Source organism: Marmota flaviventris, chromosome Y, assembly GCF_047511675.1.
Source record: "Marmota flaviventris isolate mMarFla1 chromosome Y, mMarFla1.hap1, whole genome shotgun sequence".
Lineage (NCBI taxonomy): Eukaryota > Metazoa > Chordata > Mammalia > Rodentia > Sciuridae > Marmota > Marmota flaviventris.
This window is the reverse complement of record NC_092519.1, coordinates 9,394,561-9,420,233: the sequence shown is the minus strand read 5'-3', so window position 1 is coordinate 9,420,233 and position 25,673 is coordinate 9,394,561.

Below are 25,673 nucleotides of genomic sequence, written 5' to 3'. Positions count from 1 at the left end.
CCTGAATCACCTCCATGACTGAGGAACATGGCTGCCTTTGGCTCTTTCTCCTGTTCACAGGCTGGGGTTTTGCTGTGGCTAACACCACAGTAGTACAGTCAGGATTAAATGAAAAAGGTCATGGATGTAGCTCACAGTGTGCCTGCCACAGAAGGGTTCAAGAAATATTTGCAATTGCTGTGTTTGGATCTTGAGTGTATCTCCAAGGCCCATGTGTTGACAGCTTCATCCTAGTGTAGGGGGATCTTGGAGGGGTGGGGGTAGAGTCTGTGAAAGCTGGTGCCTGATGAGAGGCTTTAGGTCAATGGGGTATACCCCCAAAGAAGACTGTGGGGCCCTGCTGTCTTTCTCCCTTGTTATTAACCAGGAGGTGAAAGAATCTTCTCTGCCATTTTCCTGCCATTATGTGATGCCCCCTGCTAGGGAGCTAAAAGCAAGAGGTCCAACCAACAGCTGACTAAAACCTCCAAAACTCTATGCTAAACTAAATCTTTCCTCTTTGTAAGTTGATTATCTCAGGTATTTTGTTATAGGAATGGATTATTGGCTAACACAGTTAACGTGATTTTTCAGAGACTGGCCTAAATTTGTCTAATCTTCACCTGATATTGCTCCATTCTATCCTGTGTGCTCAGGTCAGAGGCCAGATTTCTTTTCTGAACAGGGAATTGAGAGTATCTGGTCTTTTTATCTTGATATTTCTCACTTCATTCCTTCTCTTTCTCTTTTTTAGCTCCCACTCCTGGAAAATCTATGGTCTTCCCTTCTGGAACCTATCTCCTCTAGAGAGATCACATGGATTGTGCCAAGTGTCAGTCAAAGGCAGTGACCCTTACAGTGCTCACTCAGTGGAAAAGACTGCAATTACTTGGTCATGCTGCCCTCCTTGGCCAAGGGTAAAACACTGAGCAGAGTGGGAAATGGATATATAACAACAAGTCCTGTGTTTTTGGTCCTGGTCCTTCTGGCCTTTCCTCAGCAGGCACTCCATCACTGTGATTTCTTAGTGGCCCTTTACATGCATGCCTTTGGGAGTGATTAAAATACTGCCTTTCCTGAGCCTCCTATCCATGGCCTCCCCTCCTTGTCTTTATTTCCCAGGTTCATCTTGCAGTCACTCTTTTTCAGGAACCTCTGTGGCTCCAGTTACAGCTGGGTTATGGATGGTCAGAGTGAGTCCACTCTTCTAAAAGCAGAAAGAGAAAATATCAGGATATTACTGTCTATGGAGGAAAAAAAATAAATTGTCTTCTAAAACACAGATAAAATTTACAGGGCTTACTGTGTGCCAGACACAGGGCTCGATGCTTTGTCCACCCATACCTCTCAGTCTTCCTGAAAGTTCCATGACATGGGTCATATTCTTCAAATTTACTAATAAGGAGTCAGTGTAAAGAAGTTAACCTTGCTAAGGACATGTGGTCTGGGTGTGTACCATGGCCTAATCATTTTCCTTGACCCTTTCTTTATCTATGAGTTCATTGGCACCAGAACATGCATGCTAAATGCAGAGTAGGTTCCCTGCTAAATTCCCCCAGAAGCCAATCGGGCCACACACTGCATACTAATATCTATCACCAAAGTGCAGCCCCATGGTTCCTGGGCATACCTTAGTTTTACAAGGCTTCCAGTTATGAGGTGTCTCCCATTCATCCCCACAGCCTGTTCTTTGATCTTCAAAACTACCCTAAGATCCAAACCTGCATAAGTCCCACATTGCAGATGTGGAATGAGCAGGAGGGTTTCCAGAGCAATTAGCCAAGGCAGTGGAGTGTGTATGTGGGTGGATTGGAAAATAGACCCACTTTCTTCCCATTTCTGAAAGCCTGCATGAGCCACTCACAGGATACAAAACACTGGAAAGTCACATTATTTTTTCAGCACAAATAGTCATTGAAAATCTAAATCCTGAGCTTATAATGGAACAGTAAGAACTCCAACTTTTGTCTGCCCACATCTTGCCCAGAAGGTGACTTGAGGACAGAGTCCTGCTTAACAGGGAATGTCTTCATTTTTTCTGAATTTATTTCACAACCACCCTGGATGTTATTTCAACAAAGTTTATTCTTTCTATGCCCTCATATGTGCCTTTATAATTTCTAGCAGACAGATGTGGACTGGGGCCTTTGAGGTTTAAGGACAAAGGTGGCACTGAGTCTGATTCAAGGGATTTAAATTTTGCATGGACAGAGGAGGGCTTGGCCATGTGTCATACTGCAGCCAATGGATAGAAATACCAGCAGAGTATGATTCATGCTGCTCCTGTGCTTGGCTGATCTGCAGCCAGAGAAAGAACAAGATGCTCAGAGATGCTTCTCAGAGTGAATGAGGTCATGCAATGGCTTTTAGGAGAATTTTGATCCATTGATTCAAGAACAGTTTGGTTAAGTGGATTTTTAAAAAGGAAATCACGAAAGAACCAGGCTTCAGGATTTAATCAGAAGCTTTGGAACAGGCTTTTGGGGGACATATTGCTATCCTGCACAGAAGATTCATTGCGACTCAAACCTGTCCTGCTTTGGTTAAGTCTCCAGTGGATTCTGTATTCATGTTATAAATCTGAGGCATGTAAACTCCTTTGCAGTTTTAGCTACAACCATCTGTCATCTAAAGAACAAGGAGAATAAAATTTGGCACACAGTACATCAAAAGCATAGATTTGTTTGTTTGTTCCTTAGGTAAAGTTTTATATAAGTGAACTATTTTACAGAAAAAAAATCAGAATTGATTTTGAGGAATCCACTTTTTTCCTATAGCTCATAAATATTTTTATTGATTCAAAAATCATGAACACCAGGCACAGTGGTGCATGCTTGTAATTCTAGCAGCTTGGGAGTCTTAGGCAAGAGGATCACAAGTTCAAGGCCAGCCTCAGTAACTGAGTGAGGCCCTATCTCAAAAAATGAAAAATGCTGGAGATGTGGCTCAGTGGTTAAGAGCCCTGGGTTCAATCCCCAGCACCAAATAAACAAACAAATAAATATCACAAACAAAAATAAATAAATTTTGTGTTATCCTGTTTATCCCCATGGCTGCCTTGTTTTTTCACCCAGATTTTATTAAAATGTGCATCTCTCTGGGGGCCTTTCCTCAAAGCTCCAAACCTGAAATATTACCACATGTTAGGAAGTTGTCTTTAGATGCAATCATAGTGGTGTGGTTTTATACAATGAGAGAAAAAAATGGCTTTTTTTCCCTTTGGAAATACTTAATGAAATACTTAAAAATGAAATAATCAGAGCTGGTGGGGATCCATAGAAAATAAAATTGGCCATGGGTTGACATTGTTGAGGGGTATATGGTTACTTGGGTTTCATTTGACCATTTTTTTTTATGTGTTTAAATTTTTCTATAGCAAAGAAAATTTTTAGTCTTTAAGTAACCATGGAACACACCCTTCTCCACCCTTCCCCACAGTCTTTCTTGCTTTGTCCATTTGATATTATTTTCCCAGCTTTGTCAGAGCAGCTTGACTCCATGTCTGTCTTCCTCCCTGTTCTTCCCCTGCAATAGACCTGGAGATTTCCCCAAAGGCCCAGGAATTGAATAAAGATGACCCTCAGCTGAGCACTATTGGAAGGGGCTGGGATCTTGAGGGGGCGGTGCCTAGTAGAGTGTTTAGGTCACTGGGGCTGCACCTCCAAAAGACATTGTGAGACATGGGCCTCTCTTCCTCTCTCCCTCTGTTCCCAGCCGTGAAATGAACAGGTCTGTCTGCCCTGGGCTTTTTTCTGTGAAGCTGTTTCACCACAGGCTTAAAGTCACAGGGACCACTGACCATGGAATGACACATCTGTTACTGTAAGTCAACTATCAGGTAAGCTGCCTTAGCCCAGGAAGACCCCTACAACGGGGTAAACTGACCCTTTGAGGCTCATGGTTTTACAGAAGCTGATCCAGAAGAAGTAATCTATGCTATCCTGTGGAACAGGATCAAACTTAGGTACAGATTCTGATTAACACTTATGTTATGAATACTTATGCTAGTTTCTTCATCTCTAGGACTGGAAGAATATAAGCCTTCAAAAAATGTTAGCTCCTCTTTTTGTAAACAATTATTAAGATTTCCCCCTGGAAAAAGTTCCATGTGTCTTCTCCCAGACGTCATGTATATTGGAGACTTTAGGAATTTTGTGTAATAAAGCTGACACATTTTATTTATAACAATTTTATTGAGACAAGGAGTATTATAGCAAATGACCTCCTAAGCATGTCTCTTTTTACATGTCTCTGGGACCAAGAGGCAGCACCTTTGGTGCAAGCAGGGAAAGAACCTGGGGGTTGTCATGGAGGGTGCTGGTTTGGGCACCAGAGGACCCCAGATTTCAAAGTGGGCTCTAGCCACTTCCTAGCTGTGTGACTTGGAGCCCATTGCTTAATCTTGCCATGCCAATTTTTCCTCTGTGGAATAAGGAGGAGGGTAATACCTTCTTCTTAGGGCAGTTGTGAAGACCCAAGGGGAGTCATTAAAGTTCTCACTGCTAAGATTACTACTTTGTGCCCACCTGATCCAGGGCCCCATCTGGCTGCAAGCACACAAACTCCCAGCTCACCAGGTGAGACCAATGCAGGCACACCTAGCACCTGGGTTTTAATCCTTTGTGGTCACAGGGGTGGATGGAGGGGATTCCAGAGCATGGATACAAATAGAAAGTCTCCAATGGCTAGTCCTGACCTCTAGGCGTGGTGGGCAGTGTAAAGGGGAGCACCCCAAGCTGGTTCCAGACCGGGTCTGTGGGCAGCAGTGAGGACAGGGAGTGTGGGAAGAAGCAAAGTCTCCTGAGATCTCACTGCAGTGGTAGGGGTGGCTGCGGTGGCCAAGAGGTGAACGGAGGGTGGCAGCATAGGCAGAGGCAGCCCTTGGGGGCTAAGGAGGGTGAGAGTGGCACAGACTGAGGCACAGGCTAAGGGAGTGGGGCGGCTGGCTTGCCTGTGTCTTCAGAGGCAGCCCAGGGTGCCCTCAGCTATAGCAGTGCCCCCAGGTCCACACTGTTCTGGGACCCGCCCCGGGCAGGGTGGCCAGGGCTGCGGGCTGTCAGACCAGTCCCCGTGGCCAGTCAGTCCTCACACTTCTGTGCAACTCCAGGGCCACCTCGGTTTCTGAAGGCAGTGGGGTTGGTGTTTCTAGCCATGGCAGCACCACTTTGCTTTGTGCCAGTCACTTAACTTGTGTGCTCTAATTCTTGGGCTACACAGAGAGGTACAGCGCCCTGCCCAAAGTCACGCTGCTGGGATATGGTGGGATGGGTTTCCAACACCCACGGCCCTGCACCCCTTCCTTTCCTCTGGTCCTTCTCCCAGTGGTGCTCAAAGCTGGTCCCCTCAGTCCTGGTGGGGCTGCCAAGGGTGTGTATGGGACTCCTCTGAAATCAGATGCAGCATAGTATGTGATTTCCTTGGTACAGGCTTTTTCCATGCCTTTTGTCTGATTCCCAGAAGGTCTTCCACCTCTAAACTATCATTTGGCCCTGTGTGAGAGAACAGAGGTGGGATTAGAGTGACCTTTGTACTCCAGGGGTGGGGTCACTAGCCCAACAAAAGTGGAATACTGGAGCTGAAGTCTTGCTCAGGCTAAGGCAAGTTTGATTCCTGTTGAAGCAGGTGATTCCAGTCTGGAACAGTTGGTTATCAACCACAGAACCAATCTCCTCTCCTTGGTGTTGAACTTTTGTCAAGCCCACTTGGATACTGAGCAATGAGGTTCTTAAATAACAGAACCTGCCTACACACATACGTGAAAGTGGGTGCAATACTTTCACTTACATGTAAAAGAGAAATAAAGGGAGACAATATATGACATGCATTGCTGTCTCACTTATAACCAGAACTTTCAGCTGTGGAGGAAGACACATGCATTGGAGTGCTTGAATCTGTTACTATTAAAGAAGTTTGAGTTGGTTGAAGAAAAAAATATTAGGATATAGTTCAAACAAGAAAATCAAATAGGGAGATGAAGATGGAAACTAGGGAGAACACACTTAGTGTTGGGATAAAATTATTTATGCTAATAAAAAGGAGAGGCTAGATTGAAGTAGGGATGACATGCCAAGGTCAATTACAGGCTGCCTCAGTCTTACCACAAGTCATACTATGGTACTTGCATGGATCCCTTTTTTTCCCCACAATGTTGGAGCACATTCTTTGTGTCTTGTGCTTTGAGGTAATGCTACTTGAAGGAATAATAATGAACTCCTTCAGTTGCTATTAATAACAAGTAAAATATTAATAAGATTGAATTTTTTAGATTCATTAGGGTAAAATTTATGTGCCATCTCATACTGTTAGCATATATGCTAGTCTGTGTATACTCATTATTATAATTTAAATTTATCTTGAGTTAATGTATAGTGTGGAGAAATTAGCACTAATTTTCAGTTTTCTTATTCTCCTGAAACACCCCTTACTACTTTGTGTTACATAATTAGAGGCAAGTGGTGGGGGGTAGGTTTTCCTTTTAAAACTTTTAAATATTGTGTCTTAAAGTAATGCTCATTTAAGTGGGCTTGATTAAACCATTTTAATATCAAAATTCTTGTGACCAGGATGAATATTGATGATACAGATCCATCCCACTCAAGCATTGTGTGAAGACTAGATCCTGCCCCCAAACACTAAATGCCCCCAAACACTATATTGATTGTCCCCCAATCTCTTTGATAACTAAAAATTTTCCTTAAGGACTGTTCTGCCTCTTTGAGAATACTATTAAAACATATCCATTATCTACTTAATTTTAAAGATTCCATCCATGAAAAGAGTGACAAACAACTTCTTTCTGGGAAAATTATTTTTTCTGAAGTGTCTGACATATAAAAAAGGACATGATTTTGGTTAGTGACATCTTTGTCAATTATTCTAGAATCTTGGAAGGCAAGGTTGTATTTGTCTGTGTTTAATGGGAATTCATATTAGAAATGTTGATATCTAAACACTAGTAATATTTTAGCAGTTTGATGTGAGAACAGAGTTGGGAAGTGACAGCAGTGTGTATGATAGCAGGTCTGAGTTGAGTAGAATATTCATTCATGTCATCACTTTGAGGGGTGGGTTACTTACTAGGGATTGAACCCAGAGGCGCTCTACCACTGAGTTCCAACCCTTTCTCCCCTTCTTGAAAGAGGATCTTCTGAAGCTGTCGAAGTAGTCTCAAACTTGGAATCCTCCTGCTTCAGCCTCCCAAATTGTGGGGATTAACAAGCAAGCCGCACCATGCCCAGCTGTAATCACTTGTAAAATAACCCTTTCTGCTTACTGGTGTAAATATTAGCAAACTGGGAAAATGTAGATAGATGTACATATACCAGTCCTCATTACAAATTATCTTTTCATTTGAAACAGTGCTAGTTATGATAGAGAAAAATTAAAATAGAGCTTAGCTCAAGCTAGCTACAGTGTAACAAATTTTCTTCAACTTGTTTAACTCTAAAGAGGATGTTTATTTTGACTTTTTAAAAATTGTGTAAGGTGTTTGTTGCTTATTACTATTGAAAGGTGCTGTGGAAACAAACATGTAAATAAAGACTTCTCGAAAGAGAATATATTTTCAATTGTCTAGAAATATATTGAATCCCTTGACCTGAAAAGTCAGCCAAATTGAAAATAATTAATTTTTATTATTTTGAGCAAGTAAAATGTCCCAGAGTAAAAGACATCAGTACTGTTAAAAAAACACTGTTAAAAATCATTATTTTTTTTTTCATATTCACATGTTCCTAAGTAAATTAAATACATAAAGAGTTACAAAGATATTGAAAATGTTCCAGTTTCAAAGAATGGAGAATATTTTGTCAAATGGATAAAACATGCATGCCTTTATGGAGTTTTACATTTGAGAGACATAAGAGTTAACTGGAAGAAAAACAAATAATTTACCATATAATTCTGTGGTTTATAATTAAGGCATTTCATTGATTTTTAAGATGCACATCTGAAATGGATGGAATCTTAAAATTGGCATGTTGTAACCACATGGCAATTTTTCTTCTGAGTGGTACATAGAATAAGAATGTTCTAAGTGTCTTAAAGGTGATGGCATCTCAGAGATAATGAAATAGAAAATATACAAAAATGTCAGCACATTGGTTAATTTTTAGCACTAAAAACTATTCAAAAGTGACTTTCTAAAATAAGATACACATTTCTATATCCTTCTCTTTTTTTTTTTTTTTTTTTTTTTTTGGGTGGGGGGTGAGCACCAGGGATTGAAATCAGGGGCACCTCCGCTTAGATGCATGCCAGTGAGGAGCTACTGCTCGCCCAGCATGCGGAAGTCTCTGCCACCAGCTGGCTGTACTTGCCTGGCTGGTTCTTCTTGTGGCTGCTCTTAAGCTAGGGGTCACCATGGGCCTTGTCACCGCGCCCCCCCCACTGCCACCCACGTGCGCCCCCTCCCCCCAATGCCGCCCTTGGCACCTGTGGGCAACAGGGCCTCCTCCAGTTCCACCCACATGGTGGCCAGCAGGTTGGTGGCAGGTGGCTAGAAAGCCGGAGGCCACACAGGGAAGAGGAAGATGAGGGGCCACAGGGGGCGCAGGGTGCAGGGCAACTCCAGCAGGGAGCAGTGGTAGCAGGGCCTGGGGCTGGACCACAGGGCTGGGGACAGATGGGCATGCACAATGAGGGGGGGGTCGGGTTGGGGGGGTGGGGCAGCTGGGGGCTGGGGAGGACTGGAGGAGGGCTCAGTTCCCAAGCCCCGTGCTGCCGCTGCTACTCCAAAGCTGCCCGCCATCTGTGCACGTGTGCTGCACTCTGCCAAACTAGAATTCTTTATTCAGAAGATTCCTATAGAGATCTTTCTCTTCATGTAAAACAAATGGAAGACCAGTGTTCATCAACATGAGGACAATTTTTTGAAAAGGGTTTGAGGGAAACTAACTTCTTGGTGCTTTTCCATGGAGAGCACATGGTGGGCATTTAATGCATTTGAGGTTAACTTGTTCAGACAACACAAGCAGAAATTATGAAATATGGAGTATTTTGTTTTTTGTCCTATTTCTGAAAGTTTGTAGGTCCACTTATAATTTTTTCACTTACAATTTTTTTCAAGTGAGACATCCTTAAGTTGAATTTTGATGATTCATAGTTGTTATTGTTTTATAAGAATGTATTTGAAAACATTTATTTTCTGTGTACACAGTTGATGTGGGAAACTAGCTCCATGATATCTCTTGGCTAGGAAGCCTGTATAAGGACATTTTCTTTATTTTTTTTTTTAATTTTTTTTATTGTTGGCTGTTCAAAACATTACATAGTTCTTGATACATCATATTTCACACTTTGATTCAAGTGGGTTATGAGCTCCCATTTTTACCCCATATACAGATTGCAGAATCACATCAGTTACACATCCATTGATTTACATATTGCCATACTAGTGTCTGTTGTGTTCTGCTGCCTTTCCTATCCTCTACTATCCCCCCTCCTCTCCCCTCCCCTCCCCTCTTCTCTCTCTGCCCCCTCTACTGACATTCATTTGTCCCCCTTGTATTATTTTTCCCTTTCCCCTCACTTCCTCTTGTATGTACTTTTGTATAACTCTGAGGGTCTCCTTCCATTTCCATGCAATTTCCCTTCTCTCTCCCATTCCCTCCCACCTCTCATCCCTGTTTAATGTTAATCTTCTTCTCATGCTCTTCAACCCTACTCTGTTCTTAGTTACTCTCCTTATATCAAAGAAGACATTTGGCATTTGTTTTTTAGGGATTGGCTAGCTTCACTTAGCATAATCTGCTCTAATGCCATCCATTTTGCTGTAAATTCTATGATTTTGTCATTTTTTAATGCAGAGTAATACTCCATTGTGTATAAATGCCACATTTTTTTATCCATTAATCTATTGAAGGGCATCTAGGTTGGTTCCACAGTCTTGCTATTGTGAATTGTGCTGCTATGAACATCAATATAGCAGTGTCCCTGTAGCATGCTCTTTTTAGGTCTTTAGGGAATAGACCAAGAAGGGGAATAGCTGGGTCAAATGGTGGCTCCATTCCCAGCTTTCCAAGAAATCTCCATACTGCTTTCCAAATTGGCTGCACCAATTTGCAGTCCCACCAGCAATGTACAAGTGTACCCTTTTCCCCACATCCTCGCCAGCACTTGTTGTTGTTTGACTTCATAATGGATGCCAATCTAACTGGAGTGTGATGGTATCTTAGGGTGGTTTTGATTTGCATTTCTCTGACTGCTAGAGATGGTGAGCATTTTTTCATGTACTTGTGATTGATTGTATGTCCTCCTCTGAGAAGTGTATGTTCAGGTCTTGCCCCATTTGTTGATTGGGTTGTTTGTTCTCTTATTGTCTAATTTTTTGAGTTCTTTGTATACTCTGGATATTAGGGCTCTATCTGAAGTGTGAGGAGTAAAGATTTGTTCCCAGGATGTAGGCTCTCTATTTACCTCTCTTATTGTTTCTTTTGCTGAGAAAAAACTTTTTAGTTTGAGTAAGTCCCATTTGTTGATTCTAGTTATTAACTTTTGTGCTATGGGTGTCCTATTGAGGAATTTGGAGCCCGACCCCACAGTATGTAGATCGTAGCCAACTTTTTCTTCTATCAGAAGGCATGTCTCTGATTTGATATCAAGCTCCTTGATCCATTTTGAATTAACTTTTGTGCATGGCGAGAGAAAGGGATTCAGTTTCATTTGGTTGCATATGGATTTCCAGTTTTCCCAGCACCATTTGTTGAAGATGCTATCCTTCCTCCATTGCATGCTTTTAGACCCTTTATCAAATATAAGATAGTTGTAGTTTTGTGGATTGGTTTCTGTGTCCTCTATTTTGTACCATTGGTCCACCCGCCTGTTTTGGTACCGTGAGCACCATGCTGTTTTTGTTACTATTGCTCTGTAGTATAGTTTGAAGTCTGGTATCGCTATACCGCCTGATTCACACTTCCTGCTTAGCATTGTTTTTGCTATTCTGGGTCGTTTATTTTTCCATATGAATTTCATGATTGCTTTCTCTATTTCTATGAGAAATGCCGTTGGGATTTTGATTGGCATTGCATTAAACCTATAGAGAACTTTTGGTAATATCGCCATTTTGATGATGTTAGTTCTGCCTATCCATGAATAGGGTATATTTTTCCATCTTCTAAGATCTTCTTCTATTTCTCTCTTTAGGGTTCTGTAGTTTTCATTGTATAAGTCTTTCACCTCTTTTGTTAGGTTGATTCCCAAGTATTTTATTTTGTTTGAAGATATTGTGAATGGAGTGGTTGTCCTCATTTCCATTTCAGAGGATTTGTCGCTGATATATTGGAATGCCTTTGATTTATGCATGTTGATTTTATATCCTGCCACTTTGCTGAATTCATTTATTAGCTCTAATAGTTTCTTTGTAGACCCTTTTGGGTCTGCTAGGAATAGAATCATGTCATCTGCAAATAGTGATAGTTTAAGTTCTTCTTTTCCTATTTTTATGCCTTTAATTTCTTTTTTCTGTCTAATTGCTCTGGCCAGTGTTTCGAGAACTATGTTGAACAGAAGTGGTGAGAGAGGGCATCCCTGTCTTGTTCCAGATTTTAGAGGGAATGCCTTCAATTTTTCTCCACTCAGAATGATGCTAGCCTGAGGCTTAGCATAGATTGCTTTTACAATATTGAGGTATGTTCCTGTTATCCCTAGTTTTTCTAGAGTTTTGAACATAATGGGATGCTGTACTTTGTCAAATGCTTTTTCCGCATCTATCGAGATGATCATATGGTTCTTATTTTTAATTCTATTGATGTGGTGAATAACATTTATTGATTTCCGTATATTGAACCAGCATTGCATCCCAGGGATGAATCCTACTTGATCATGGTGCACAATTTTTTTGATATGTTTTTGTATCCAATTTGCCAGAATTTTATTGAGGGTTTTTGCATCTAGGTTCATTAGAGATATTGGTCTGTAGTTTTGTTTCTTTGAAGTGTCTTTGTCTGGTTTAGGTATCAGGGTGATGTTGGCCTCGTAGAATGAATTTGGAAGTTCTCCCTCTTTTTCTATTTCCTGAAGTAGCTTGAAAAGTATTGGTATTAGTTCCTCTTTAAAGGTTTTGTAAAACTCTGCTGTATACCCATCCGGTCCTGGGCTTTTCTTAGTTAGTAGTCTTTTGATGGTTTCTTCTATTTCCTCAATTGATATTGGTCTGTTTAGGTTGTCTATATCCTCCTGACTCAATCTGGGCAGATCATATGACTTAAGAAATTTATTGATGCCTTCACTATCTTCTAATTTATTGGAGTATAAAGATTCAAAATAATTTTTGATTTTCTTCTGTATATCGGAATCTATGGTACACATTGAAAGCAGTTCTAAGAGGAAAATTCATTGCTTGGAGTTCATTCCTTAAAAAAAGAAAAAACCAACAAATAAATATTCTCATACTTCACCTCAAAATCCTAGAAAAAGAAGAGCAAAACAACAGCAAAAGAAGTAGAAGGCAAGAAATATTTAAAATCAGAGCTGAAATTAATGAAATTGAAACAAAAGAAACAATTGAAAAAATTGACAAAACTAAAAGTTGGTTCTTTGAAAAAATAAACAAAATCGACAGACCCTTAGCCATTCTAGCGAAGAGAAGAAGAGAGAGAACTCAAATTACTAGCATACGGGATGAAAAAGGACTTTTTCCATATCATACTGAGGACAGGTTTCATGGGAAACTCAACCATATGAAGGTTACATACCCTTTTCCCCAAGGAGAACTTCAGCTTTGCTTATCCAATCTGGTCCTAGGTCCTGGAGCTTGTTTGAAATGCAGACTGGTGGTGTACATGAACCTGTGGGTGGCACCAGACAATATATGTGACTCTCAGACCTGAAGGTATTACCAGGATTGCTGGACTAGTACAAAGTTTCTGATCCAGGAGTCTGGTTGGGAGCCTGAGAATTTTAATTTTCACGAGTTATCACATGATGCTGATGCTGCTGGTACAGGGACCATACTTGGAGAACCATTATACTAGAGTGTCCTCATTGTACATTTTTCTCCTCTTTCCTAATTTCTTACTCCTTCAAGTAGCTTTTTAAAAACAGATTATCATATCCTTTAACTTGACTGAAGGGGGAAAAAGCATATTTATTTTTTGCAATGACCACACTAAGTTTTCTTTTCAGCATCTAATTTCAGAGCAAAAAATCTCTTTAAAGCTTGGTTTTAAGTCTTATCTCTAGGTGTCTCTTTCTCTTCTTTCTGTAAGTATTCTTTTTAATGTTTAAAAATTCTTTTAATGTAGATAACATGATCTTATGGTTCAAAAGTTAAAATGACAAAGGCATGCTTGGGAAAATCTAATTTCCAACTGCTTTGGCCCCCCCTTGACCCCTCTTTCATAGATTACCACCTTTAATTTATTTCCTGTAGATGTCAATTGTTTCCTTTTATAGTAGGAGAAATGCCAGTGTAATATATTATTTTATATAATGTAGTATACTATGTAAGTAATTCTGTCCCATGGCTTTTTCTTTATATGTTCTTGAGATCTTTTCCTATTAGTATTTATTTAGAAAGAATATAATATTTATTTATAGAAAATACTTTTTTAAAAGACAGCTGTGTTTAAACAGTGTCTATTAAGTGCTTTGTTTACTCTACCAGCCACCCCCTGGTGGGTGTTTGGGTGGTTTCTAGGTTTATCACAGACCATACTGTGGTGAAACTGCTTGCATACAAATTATTTTATACATGTGCAGGTACAACTGTGGGATACATTATTAGAAGTGGGATTACTGTGCCAGTGGGTAGTGCATTTATAATTTAGTTAAATGCTTCCTTCCATAGGTGTTGCACCATTTTAAACTCCTACAAGTACAGTTGCTCCTTGTTATCCATGGAGGATTGGTTTGCGGACCCCTTTGTGAGTACTGAAATTCAAGGTTGCTTAAGTCTCTTATATAAAAAGCATAGTATTTGCATATAACCTATGCACTTTCTCCACATACTTTTAAATCATCTTTAGATTCCTTAGAAGACCTAATACAATATAAATGCCATGTAAATAGTTGTTACACTGTATTGTTTAGGGACTAATGACAACAGAAAAGTTGGTATGTGTTCAGCATGACAATTTTTTTAAAATATTTTCACCTATGATTGTTGAATCTAGTCTGAATACCACAGATACAAGAAGGTAGATCACAGTATATGAGAGAGTTCCTATTTTTCTTGGGCCTTTCCAATGTACTGTGTACAACCCTTGAATTTATTAACAGTTTGATAGATGAGAATCATCAATATAGAGTAGTTTAATGTGCATTGCTATCATTATTAATGAGGCTGAGCATCTTATGCTTAAAAACTAGTTGTATTTTTTTTTTTTTTTTTGTGAACTCTCTGTTCATGTGTTTTTTTTGTTTTTTTTTGTTTTTTTGTTTTTTTTCACATTTTTGTTTTGGATTGCTTTTTTCCCCTTACCAATTTCTAGAAATTTATAAATTGGAGAGATTAGCCCTGTGTGATATAAATTATAGTTTTCCCCAGATTTTTCACTTATTTTTATTTACCTTTACATATTTTGATATACAGAAGTCTTACATTTTTATTTAAATTTTACAGTTTATATTACTCATCATGGTATCTTGATGTTTTTTAAAATCTTTCTTTATTTCTATGTGGTGCTGAGGATCAACCCCAATGCCTCACAAGTGCTAGGCAAGCACTCTACAATTGAGCTATAGCCCCAGCCCAGGTATCTGCAGCTTAAGTCACTGAAAGACCTCCAAGATTTTTAAAAATTGCCCATAGTTTCTTTTAGTACTTTTATGGTATCACTTTTACATTTTAATGTTCAAACTAGGATTTATTCTGGTGTTCAGAATGATGCATAGGTTCAACTTTTTTTTTTTTCTGGGTGCCTGTTATTTTCACCTGTTGATTTTAGAGCCCTTCTTTGAATACTCTTATGGTATTGTTAACTTTTGGATGTATTGGGTTGTCTCTGAGATTTGTATTCTATTAGTCTTTTTCTTCATATACCAGTATCACATTATTGGTTTTATAAAAGTTTTAATATCTTTTAAAACTAGTTTCCTCTTGTTGCTTTTCATATTCCTGGGAATTCTTGCTTGCTTATTTTTCCATGAGTACTTTTGAACTGTTTTGTTCTAGTTCAAAAAAAAAAAAAAAAAAAAACAGAAATCTAAAAGAAATAAACATCAGATTAAACGTATACATTTAGAATCCATTTAACTTCTCCAAACTTTTTTTTTTCTTTTTTTCAGGTTCTTAATAAAGATGCTATGAAAGATTGTAAGACAGGAAAATAATTAAATATTTTTACTGTGGTAAGTGTTTTATGATTTTACATTTTAAAAATTTTCTAATTATTATTATTTTAAAGTCTGCTTATTTAAGTTGTAAAAGGGATATTGTTTTAGGAGTATTTGAGTTCATAGAACCTGTGGGTGGTAAGGTGGATGCCAATAATGTGGGCTGTTTGAATAATGACATTTTTCTTTCCGTATCTCTTTGACCCTAATATTTTAATTTCTATTATCATGTCATTTTAAAGTGTGGTCTGAGAAGGAGATCCTGTATTACATCTACTTGCAACATTCAATGAATTCTTTCCTCTTAAATAGGAAGTTGAAAAGATTTGAAGTAATTTTGGTGATATGGATGCACATATTTATCTTAAAAGTTTGTTGTGATTTTTTATTACAATAATTAGAAAAATTTTTATCCATATAAAACAACATAGTAAGCCCTCAACTCCTGCACAAAGAAATGGCCACCATTAACTCATTTTTGGAAATTTATTGGTGGATATGAAAGCATATATAAGACTTTAAATAAATAGCATTCTCTCTATATATATGAAGCTATGTGGTCACTTTTAATGTGCTCTCTCTCTCTCTCTCTCTCTCTCTCTCTCTATATATATATATATATATATATATATATATATATATATATATATATTTGTGAGTTGAAACTGATGTGCATAATCATGGGTAATCATTATACTGGCAGCCTAATTTTGTTTTTTTAATTATTTTTTTTAATTGTCAATACATCTATATTTATATATGCAGTGCTGAGAATCAAACCCTGTTCTTCACATGTGCCAGGCAAGTGCTCTAGGACTGGGCTTCAACCCCAGCCCTGGCTGCCTAGTTTTCCATTATTTAGAGGCATCATACTTTATCTAGCTACTCATTTCATAATGATTTAGATTGTTATTTGTTTTTCCTTCTTGTGAATAATGGTATTTTCATGATAGTATACTTACTCATTTATCTTCTTAGATGTATAACTGCCAGGTCAAAGATTATATACATTTTAAATATTGATAAATATGGCTAAACTGTTATCTGTAAAAACTATCCCCCTCAATGTCCATGAGAATCCTATTTTCAAAACCCTTGATCACACCAAGTTTTGTTAATCTTTTTAATCTTTGCTAATCCAATAGGACAAAAAAAGTACATTTTTGAGACAGCATGCTTTTTATTGGTACTGGGGATTGAACCCAGGAGCACTTCAACAGTAACTTAGATCCCTATCACCTTTTATTTTTATTTTTAATTTTGAGACAGGGCCTCACTAAGTTGCTGAGGCTATCCTTGAACTTGTGATCCTCCTGCCTCAGTCTCCTGAGTGGCTTGTATTATAGGTGTGTTCCACTGCACCCAACTATTGAAGGAAACCTTGGTTATTCAAAGATTTTCTTCATTCAATATTATTATTAACATAAAGCATTCTCTTCCTTAAGAAAATACTTGTGATTCTTACATGTCAGATATTCATAGGTATTAAATGTGATGAAAATATTTAAATATATTGAGTTGTTTGTAGGTCTTTTGCCTTGATTTTAACTCATTATTAAAATTTGAAAACTTGAGGGTTGGGGATGTGGCTCAAGTGGTAGTGCACTAGCCTAGAATGTATGAGGCACTGGGTTCAATCCTCAGCACCACATAAAAATAAAATAAAGATATTGTGTCCACACACACACACACACACACACACACACAACACCTAAAAAATAAATATTAAAAAAATTGAAAACTTGATCAACCAGCTATAATTGTTTTGAATATAGAATGTTTTCCTGTGCAAAGAGCAGTACTTTTGTGTTTTATTCACCTGAAGGAAAACCTAAAGTAACTTTCAAAATAAATTTCTTAACAATTTTCAAACATGGACACCAATGACTGAATAGCATACAGAATATGATTTCATAATTGGGTGATAATATAGTGTTTTTGAGTTATGTAAAATATGTGATTGTGCATTCATGTGTAAACCTATGTGTATCTCTTCTATCCAAAAGATTTTATCACTTCCTGATGTAAATATAATTTTTCATGTTATGTTTGCTTTTGATTTTATTTCAATCAAATAAGAGTTATATATAAGGATGGCCTCACATGAAGCAGATTCACAACTTTGTCATTGACCTACTGTTTATTCTTTGGCTTAAAAAAATTAAACTCTCTTCTGTATATAAAGTACATCTAGATTCTTTTCCTGAGTATGCTTTTCTTTACACTTCAATTAACATTGTTTACTGAATACCGCAAGACTGGGACCATATGGTCTAACTGGTGATTTATTCACCAGTTTTCATTCAGCACTGAGTGCCTACCTACCTGGTGGGCATCCACAGACACCCAAAGCATTATTTACTTATTTGTTAATTTTTTTGGTACTGAGGATTGAATCTAGGGGCACTTTACCAAAGAAATATATCACCAGCCCTTTTGTTTATTTATTTATTTATTTATTTATTAAATTTTGAGACAGGGTCTTGCTAAGTTGCTTAGAACCTCACTAAATTTCTAAGGCTGGCCTTGAACTTAGGATGCTTCTGCCTCAGCCTCAACCTCCCAGTGGTTGATGTGTATTGTCATTATTAGGATAAAGATGCAAAAGAGAATAGTGTACATTTTAATGTAGAGAAGACTAACATTGTTTCATTTAAATTTAGATGTGAATAACTGTATTGCACTTTCTGCCATAACATTCGATGGTACTTTGTTTCAAATTTGTATTTGGAATACATATTTAATTTTAACAATCACATAAGTACTGTATTTTAAATCATTTTTTTTCCATTAGGGACAGAGTAAGTATCTGAACTAGGTATGCTACTAGATCTTGTGTAAGATCTGCTTATGTTTCCCAGTATAGACATGGCAATATTTTTCATAATATGTTGTTTGAAAATAAGGATAAAGTAAATGCCCCTCCCAAATAAAGATTGCATGGTTCACATTTTTTAAAATAAAAACAGAGAATTAGATTGCCAGACGTTGAGTAGAATGAATAAGTTTTTGTCTGGGACCTGCCTGTGAAGATTTTCTGACTCCTAAACCAGTTATTCACAGCCAAAGTAAACAGAGAGATGGAACTTAATAATCTAATAGATTTAAGCAGTATTTTTGTCTCTATTTTATATACTTTATTTCTATTGGAATACAGGATTCTAAAGACTGCATGTAACTAGTTTTAATTAGTATTTTTGCAGAAGTCATTTGCATGTGAACCTTTTAAAATCGATTAAATAATCCTTTAGCAATATTTATTTGCACTTTAATTTGCCTAGCAATTGTCTCTTTTTAAATATTTACTTTTTAATTGGAGTTGGACACAATACCTTTCTTTTATTGATTTGTATGTGGTGCTGAGGATTGAACCCAGAGCTCCACATGTGCCAGGCAAGCACTGTCCTGCTGAACCACAACCCCAGCCCTTAGCAATTATTTCTTAATATATAGTCTGAAATTAAATCAAGGCAAACTTGAAATTTCTGAGTCCTCATTATTGGGCCAAATTAATGAGGTTTTCCTGGATTTTTACTTCTGGCATCCTATTATGGTTAATGATGTAATCTTATTTATTTTCTAAAATATTGAAATTGTAGGTTTTTGAATCTCTTTTCTGTGACAATACAGAAATTTGTTTACACACTGCCTTTCATTTTACCGGTGAGTTAATTTTTTTAATTGTGTGCCCTAAAACCCATTAAAATATTCCTGGAAAGTGAAGGATTAAATAGAAATTGTAATTAAAATGAAGGCTTTATGCTTTATTTTTCCTTTTACCTTTATTTGTTAAAAGTTTTATACTACATTTAAATAGATATTAAGACTTTATTACAGGTCTGAGATTATAGCTCAATGGTAGCGCACCTGCCTGGCATGTGTGAGGCACTGGGCTTGATCATCAACATGAAAGAAAAAGAAAGAAAGAAAGAAAGAAAGAAAGAAAGAAAGAAAGAAAGAAAGAAAGAAAGAAAGAAAGAAAGAAAGAAAGAAAGAAATAATGTCCATCTACAATCCTGCCCCCACCAAAAAAAGAGACTTTATTACATATCACATGGGTTGGAGTTTCTTCATTTGAAAGAGTTTCTTCCTATATTAGGCATAAAGGTTAGTTTAGACTGGCAGAGTAAGTGATCATTTGATTGGAATGTTGGGTAGACAGTCTTTGTTAGTTTCATTCTGTAACCTGCCAGGTAATTGTGAATTGCATGCTCTTTTTTTTCTCTTCTCTTTTTACTTTGGATCTGGTTTTATGGTTGATTGCAATAGGGATTTATTGGTAGGAGCATATATTATTTCCACATTTGAACAGATTGTGTGTTTTTATGACCCCTTATCCTGTCACAGGCAGTGTGATTAAACCAGACCCTTGTGCACAGGTGTTATTATAAGACTGTGCAGCCATTTTCAAAAAGTAACAGGTTTATTGATATATAATTCACATTACCATCAAGGTCACTCTTTAAAAGTGCAATTCACTGAGTTTTAGTATATTCACACAGTTGTGTGCCTATCCTGCAGTCTATACTGAAACACTTTTGTCATATCCAAAGAAGACCCATGCCCTTTAGCAGTCACTCTCTACTCACACTTGCTCCATATAGATATGAATCTTCTTTCTCTTTTTGTGGGTTTATTTGTTCTGGACATGATATATAAATGTAATCATTCAATATATGGCCCTTTGTGTCTGGCTTCTTAGCCTGTTTTTGAGGTAGCACATACCAGAACTTAATTCTCTTTATATTGTTAAATAGTGTTCTGTTATATGGATACATTGCAGTTTGTTTATCCATTTATCAGTTGATGTGTATTTGGGTGACTTTCACTTTGTTGTTCTTATGATCATGCTGCTATTAATATTTGTGTTTTTGAGTTGACTTATGTTTTCTTTTGTGTAGATACTTAGGAATGAAATTTATGGGCCATAAGTAGCTCTGCCAGACTGTTTTATAAAGTGACTACCATTTTTACATTCCCATCAGCAATGTTTGAAGATTCCATTTCTCCATATCTTTACAAACGTCGTGCCATGGTATTTTTCTATAGTAGTCATTCTAATGGGTATGAAGTGGAATTGCATTGTGGTTTTGATTTGAATTTCCCTGACAACTAATGATATTGAATATCTTTATGTACTTTTTAGCCATTGTTTATCTTTGTTAAACAAGTGTCCATTCAGATTCTTTGCCAATTTTAAAATTGAGCTGTCCTTTTCTTGTTCAGTTGTAATAGTTCTTATGTGTTCTGGATTGTTGAGAGCCACAGCTAAAGAGGCCCCAGTAAACTTCCAGCTGCCAGCAAACTTCCAGCTGCCAGCTGATTCACTCCTCTGCAGTGATGCTCATTGGGCTGTTTCCCCGCCCTTTGAGACCATGGAGCTGCTCATTGGGGGACATTTTTGGCTCCGCCCATGTGACCCAGCCACTCGGCCTCAAGAGCAGGAGGAGCGGGAGGTTGAGAGGCTTGTGGGAATCCGGTGCTGGCAGTTGGGCTCTGAGGGTTTTTCCTGAGGAGCTGTGTGGTGTGGTGTGTGTGTGTTCTAAAAATAAAGTTCGTTTCTTTTAATAAGTGGCTCCTGAATTGTGCCCAGCCAGACTGTGGCATTTGGTGGGCCGAACGGGGAACAACTGAGGGTAAGTGATAAGGTAAACTGCTCGCCCATGAGGGCAGGGCGAGAGGATAGGTAGCCATTTTAAGATTCTTCTTTTGTTTTATTTCACTTTTGTTTTAAGTTGCCTGTCCCTGGAGATGAGTGAGACAGAAGAAAAACCGCTCACATCTGAGGAAAAACTATTTACGTCTGAGGAACAGATAGGGAGAAAGGATGGATGCACATGTCAGGAGGATAGAAAGGCTATAATGACTTTTTGTTGTTCCCTTTTTATTTCATTCTGTCTCAGTTTTGTTTGGCGTCATCTTGTTGGGTTGTATTATAGTAGAAATACGGGATCAGAAATTAGTAAAAAACAAACTGAAAGAGTGTTAAGTAAATTGTTAGAGGAAGGAGGCATCCCAGTAAAATCAAGAGCAGTCAGGGCATACATTGATACAATACAAAAATGTAGCCCATGGCTTTTTAAGGAGGAGTTGTTAAATATATCACAATGGAACCATCATTGTGAAAATTTAAAAAGAATAGAAAAGAAAAGCCCAGGGACTCTGCCAGTTGGCACATTGCCATTGTGGACATTCCTATCTTGTTTGCTTCGTTCAAAGCCTTCAGTTCAGACAATGGTAGAGGAAGGAGAAGACATATTGATTCAAGTAAAAGAGAAGGTCTCTCAAGTTAGTCAGACAGAGGAAAAGATTCAATTAAAAGAGAAGGTCTCTCAAGCTAGTCAGACAGAGGAAGAAAGTTTAGAGCAGAAAAAGCCATCAGGGGAAAAGTTACAACAGAAGACTGCTACTTACACCTTTCTATCACCAGAGGGTGTAAGTGTCCAACCAACAGCACCACCTCTACAGGAGACTGCTACTAACACCTTTCCATCACCAGAGGGTGTAAGTGTCCACCCAACAGCACTACCTCCATATGCTGGGAGGCCCCAAAACCCCGCAGTTGATAGTTGGGATACTAAGAAAGGATCGCAAATATTAACATGCTCTGTATTTGAGCAGGCGGGAGGGCAGTGAATTCACCATGCTTTAAATTTTAAAAAGTGAAGCAGCTAAAAGAGGCTGTAACAACCTATGCTCCTCAAGCACCCTTCATGGTAAGCATGGTCAAATCCATTACCAACTTGAACATGACGCCAGCAGATTGGGCTAATATGTGTAAAGCTGTGCTAAATGGAGGACAATACCTGTTATGGAAGGTTGCCAATGAGGAATTGTGCAAGGAGTCGGCTAGGCAAAATGCAGCAGCTGGTTATCCTCAGAGAAATCTAGATATGTTGTTAGGAAAGGGACCTTATGAGGATCAGCAGCAACAAATTGCATATGATCCTGGCGTATACATACAAATTGTTGTAGATATGGTTAGGGCAATGAAGACTTTACAAGGACATGGAGGTTTACAAGGTCAATTATCTAAGGTAATACAAGAGCTAATGAACCTTATGCTGAATTTGTAGTTAGGCTATTCAAACAGCTACCAGAGTTTTTGGGAATACAGAACAAGCAATGCCATTAATAAAACAACTGGCTTATGAGCAAGCGAATTGTTGGTGCAGAGAAGGCATTAGACCATGGAAACATGAAGATTTAAACACATATATTAAATTATGTAGAGACATTAATGATCAAGGGGAAGTCGTGGCAGCTGCAGTAGAACAGGTTTTAGATGCCAAGCCAAAAACATGCTACAATTGTGAATAAACAGGACAGTTTAAAAGGAATTGCCTCATAGGAGGAGGGTTTAACAAAACTAGGTATCAAAGGAGTAGAATACTGGGTATATGCCTACGATGCCGTAAAGGGAGACATTGGGCTAATGAATGCCATTCTCAAACCACCAAAAAGGGTACTCCATTATCAAAAAATTAACAAGGACCAGGTGTCTATCCACAATATCCTGGAAAAAGACATCAGGCTCCATTGACAAAAAATGGACAGGGGGGGCCCAGTGCTCCAGTGCCCAAGAACACAAATATATGGAGAACTTGAGGAACAAAGCAACCCCATCAGGGTAGTGCCCAGGACACATTGTCCATTAAATCCCTCCCTAGAAAAACCAGAGGAAGTGCAGGATTGGGCATCTGCACATCCGCCAGAACAGTACTAACTCCAGAGATGGGAGTTCAAATCATTCCTACAGGGGTAAAAGGACCTCTTCCCAAAGAAACAGTAGGGTTATTATTGGGACACAGTTCTTCTACTCTAAAAGGACTTATGATAAGTCCTGGGGTAATTGATTCTGATTATGAAGGTGAAATAAAAATTATAGCCAGATCTCCAAGGGGTATATTAGTAATTTCACCAGAAGAGAGAATAGCACAGTTACTAATAATACCCAGCCTACATGATATATTTTCCAGTCGTACTGTAGGAAGAGGTTCTAGGGGATTAGGCTCCGCAGCTGTAGATTGGGCTATGCTTTCTTTAAATTTAGATTCTCGCCATATGCTAAAACTAAATATTCAAGGGCATGAATTTAATGGGCTACTGGATACAGGTGCAGAACTTAGCATCATCTCTCATCAAGAATGGCCAAAACTTTGGCCATTAAACAAGCCACTCAAATGCTTTAAGGCCTTGGAGTCACGACAAATCCCCATAGAAGTGCAATGGTATTAGATTGGAAGGATCCTGAAGAACGTGAAGGAACTATACAGTCATATGTATTGGATCATCTTCCCATAAATTAATGGGGATGAGATGTCCTAGATCAATTAGGACTAATATTAACAAATAACATCAATTCAAATGTGTCCACTATTATGGCTAGACAAGGTTTTAGGAAAGGGAAAAGATTAGGAGAACAAGAACAAGGTATAGCAGCACCAATACAAATAGATCAAGGAACAGACAGACATGGATTGGATTTTTAGGAGGGGTCACTGAGACAATAAAAATTACTTGGAAATCAGAAAGACCACTATGGGTTCCTCAGTGGCTTCTGACTAAAGAAAAGATACAAGCAGCCCATACCTGGTTAAACAACAATTAGCAAAAAAAAAAAAAAAAAAAAAAAAAAAAATATATATATATATATATATATATATATATATATATATATATATATATATATATATATATACACACACACACACACACACACACACACACACACACACACACACACACACAACCTTCTTTATCTCCCCATAATACTCCCATTTTTGTCATCAAAAGAAATCTGGTAAACGGAGATTATTGCAAGATTTAAGAGCCAATAATAATGAGATGGTTATTATGGTTATTATATGTGTGTGTGTGTATATATATATACAACCTTCTTTATCTCCCCATAATACTCCCATTTTTGTCATCAAAAGAAATCTGGTAAACGGAGATTATTGCAAGATTTAAGAGCCAATAATAATGAGATGGTTATTATGGTTATTATATGTTTGTGTGTGTGTGTATATATATATATATATATATATATATATATATATATATATATATATATATATACACACACAACCTTCTTTATCTCCCCATAATACTCCCATTTTTGTCATCAAAAGAAATCTGGTAAACGGAGATTATTGCAAGATTTAAGAGCCAATAATAATGAGATGGTTATTATGGGACCTGCTCAATTGGGGATTCCTCAATTGTCTGCTTTTCCAAAAACCTGGTATGTTTTAGCTATAGATATTAAAGATTTTTTTTTTTTTCAATTCCAATTCATCCTGAGTATAGTCCAGGTTTTGCATTTACTATCCATGCACTGAATCATGAACGTCCTGATCAGAGATATGAATGGAAAGTACTCCCTCAAGGGATGGATAACAGCCCAACTATGTGTCAAATTTATGTTAACAAAGTAATCCTGCCACTTGCAAATCAAAATCCTGAACTACAAATATTTCACTATATGGATGATGTATTATTAGCACACAAAGATAAAAGCACATTGCTAGAATGTTATGCCACACTTACAAACTTATTAAAAAATTATAATCTAGAGATAGTAATAGATAAAGTACAATTAAATTTTCCAATTAATTATTTAGGATTTCTATTATCCTCAACCATGGCCCATCCACCAAAAATTCAAATACGAGTAGACCAACTCCAATAACTTAATGACTTTCAAAGTTATTAGGAGACTTAAATCGGATAAGGCCTTATCTAGGCATACCAACAGGAGAGTTGGGACCTTTGTTTGATATCCTAAAAGGTCCATCAGTTCCAAAGTCACCCTGCATGTTAACGTCTGAAGCAAAAAAGGCATTAAAAATCATTGAAACATATATGGAAAATATGCATTTGGATAGAATTGATATAAGTTTGCCTTTAATATTTATTGTACTGCCAACAAAAATATTCCTACAGGAGTATTTTGGCAAGAAGGTATTATGGATACATTTATCTTATTCTCCTAACACTATTCTTACTGGGTATCCTGAGGCTGTAGGACAATTAATACTCAATGGAATGAAAGTAGCAAAGGGAATGTTTGGAATTTCTCCCAATAAAATTATTATGCCATATACTATGGATCAAATTGATGAGTTAGCTAATGAATTAAATTCTTGGGCAATAATCATGTGCAAATCTAATGTTTCATTTGATAATCACTATCTAATCCTTTATTGTCTTTTTTGCCATCGCATCCTGTAATTTTTTCTAAAAATGACAAGAAAAATTGTCATGAATGCTCCAAATATATTCACTATGGGTCAAATAATGGTACAGCAGCAATAGTTACACCTGATAAAATTATTCATTTTTAGTACCCAAACAATCAGCTCAAAAGTTAGAGCTTAATGCAGTATTACAAGCTTTTGTGACGTTTAAAGATTCTG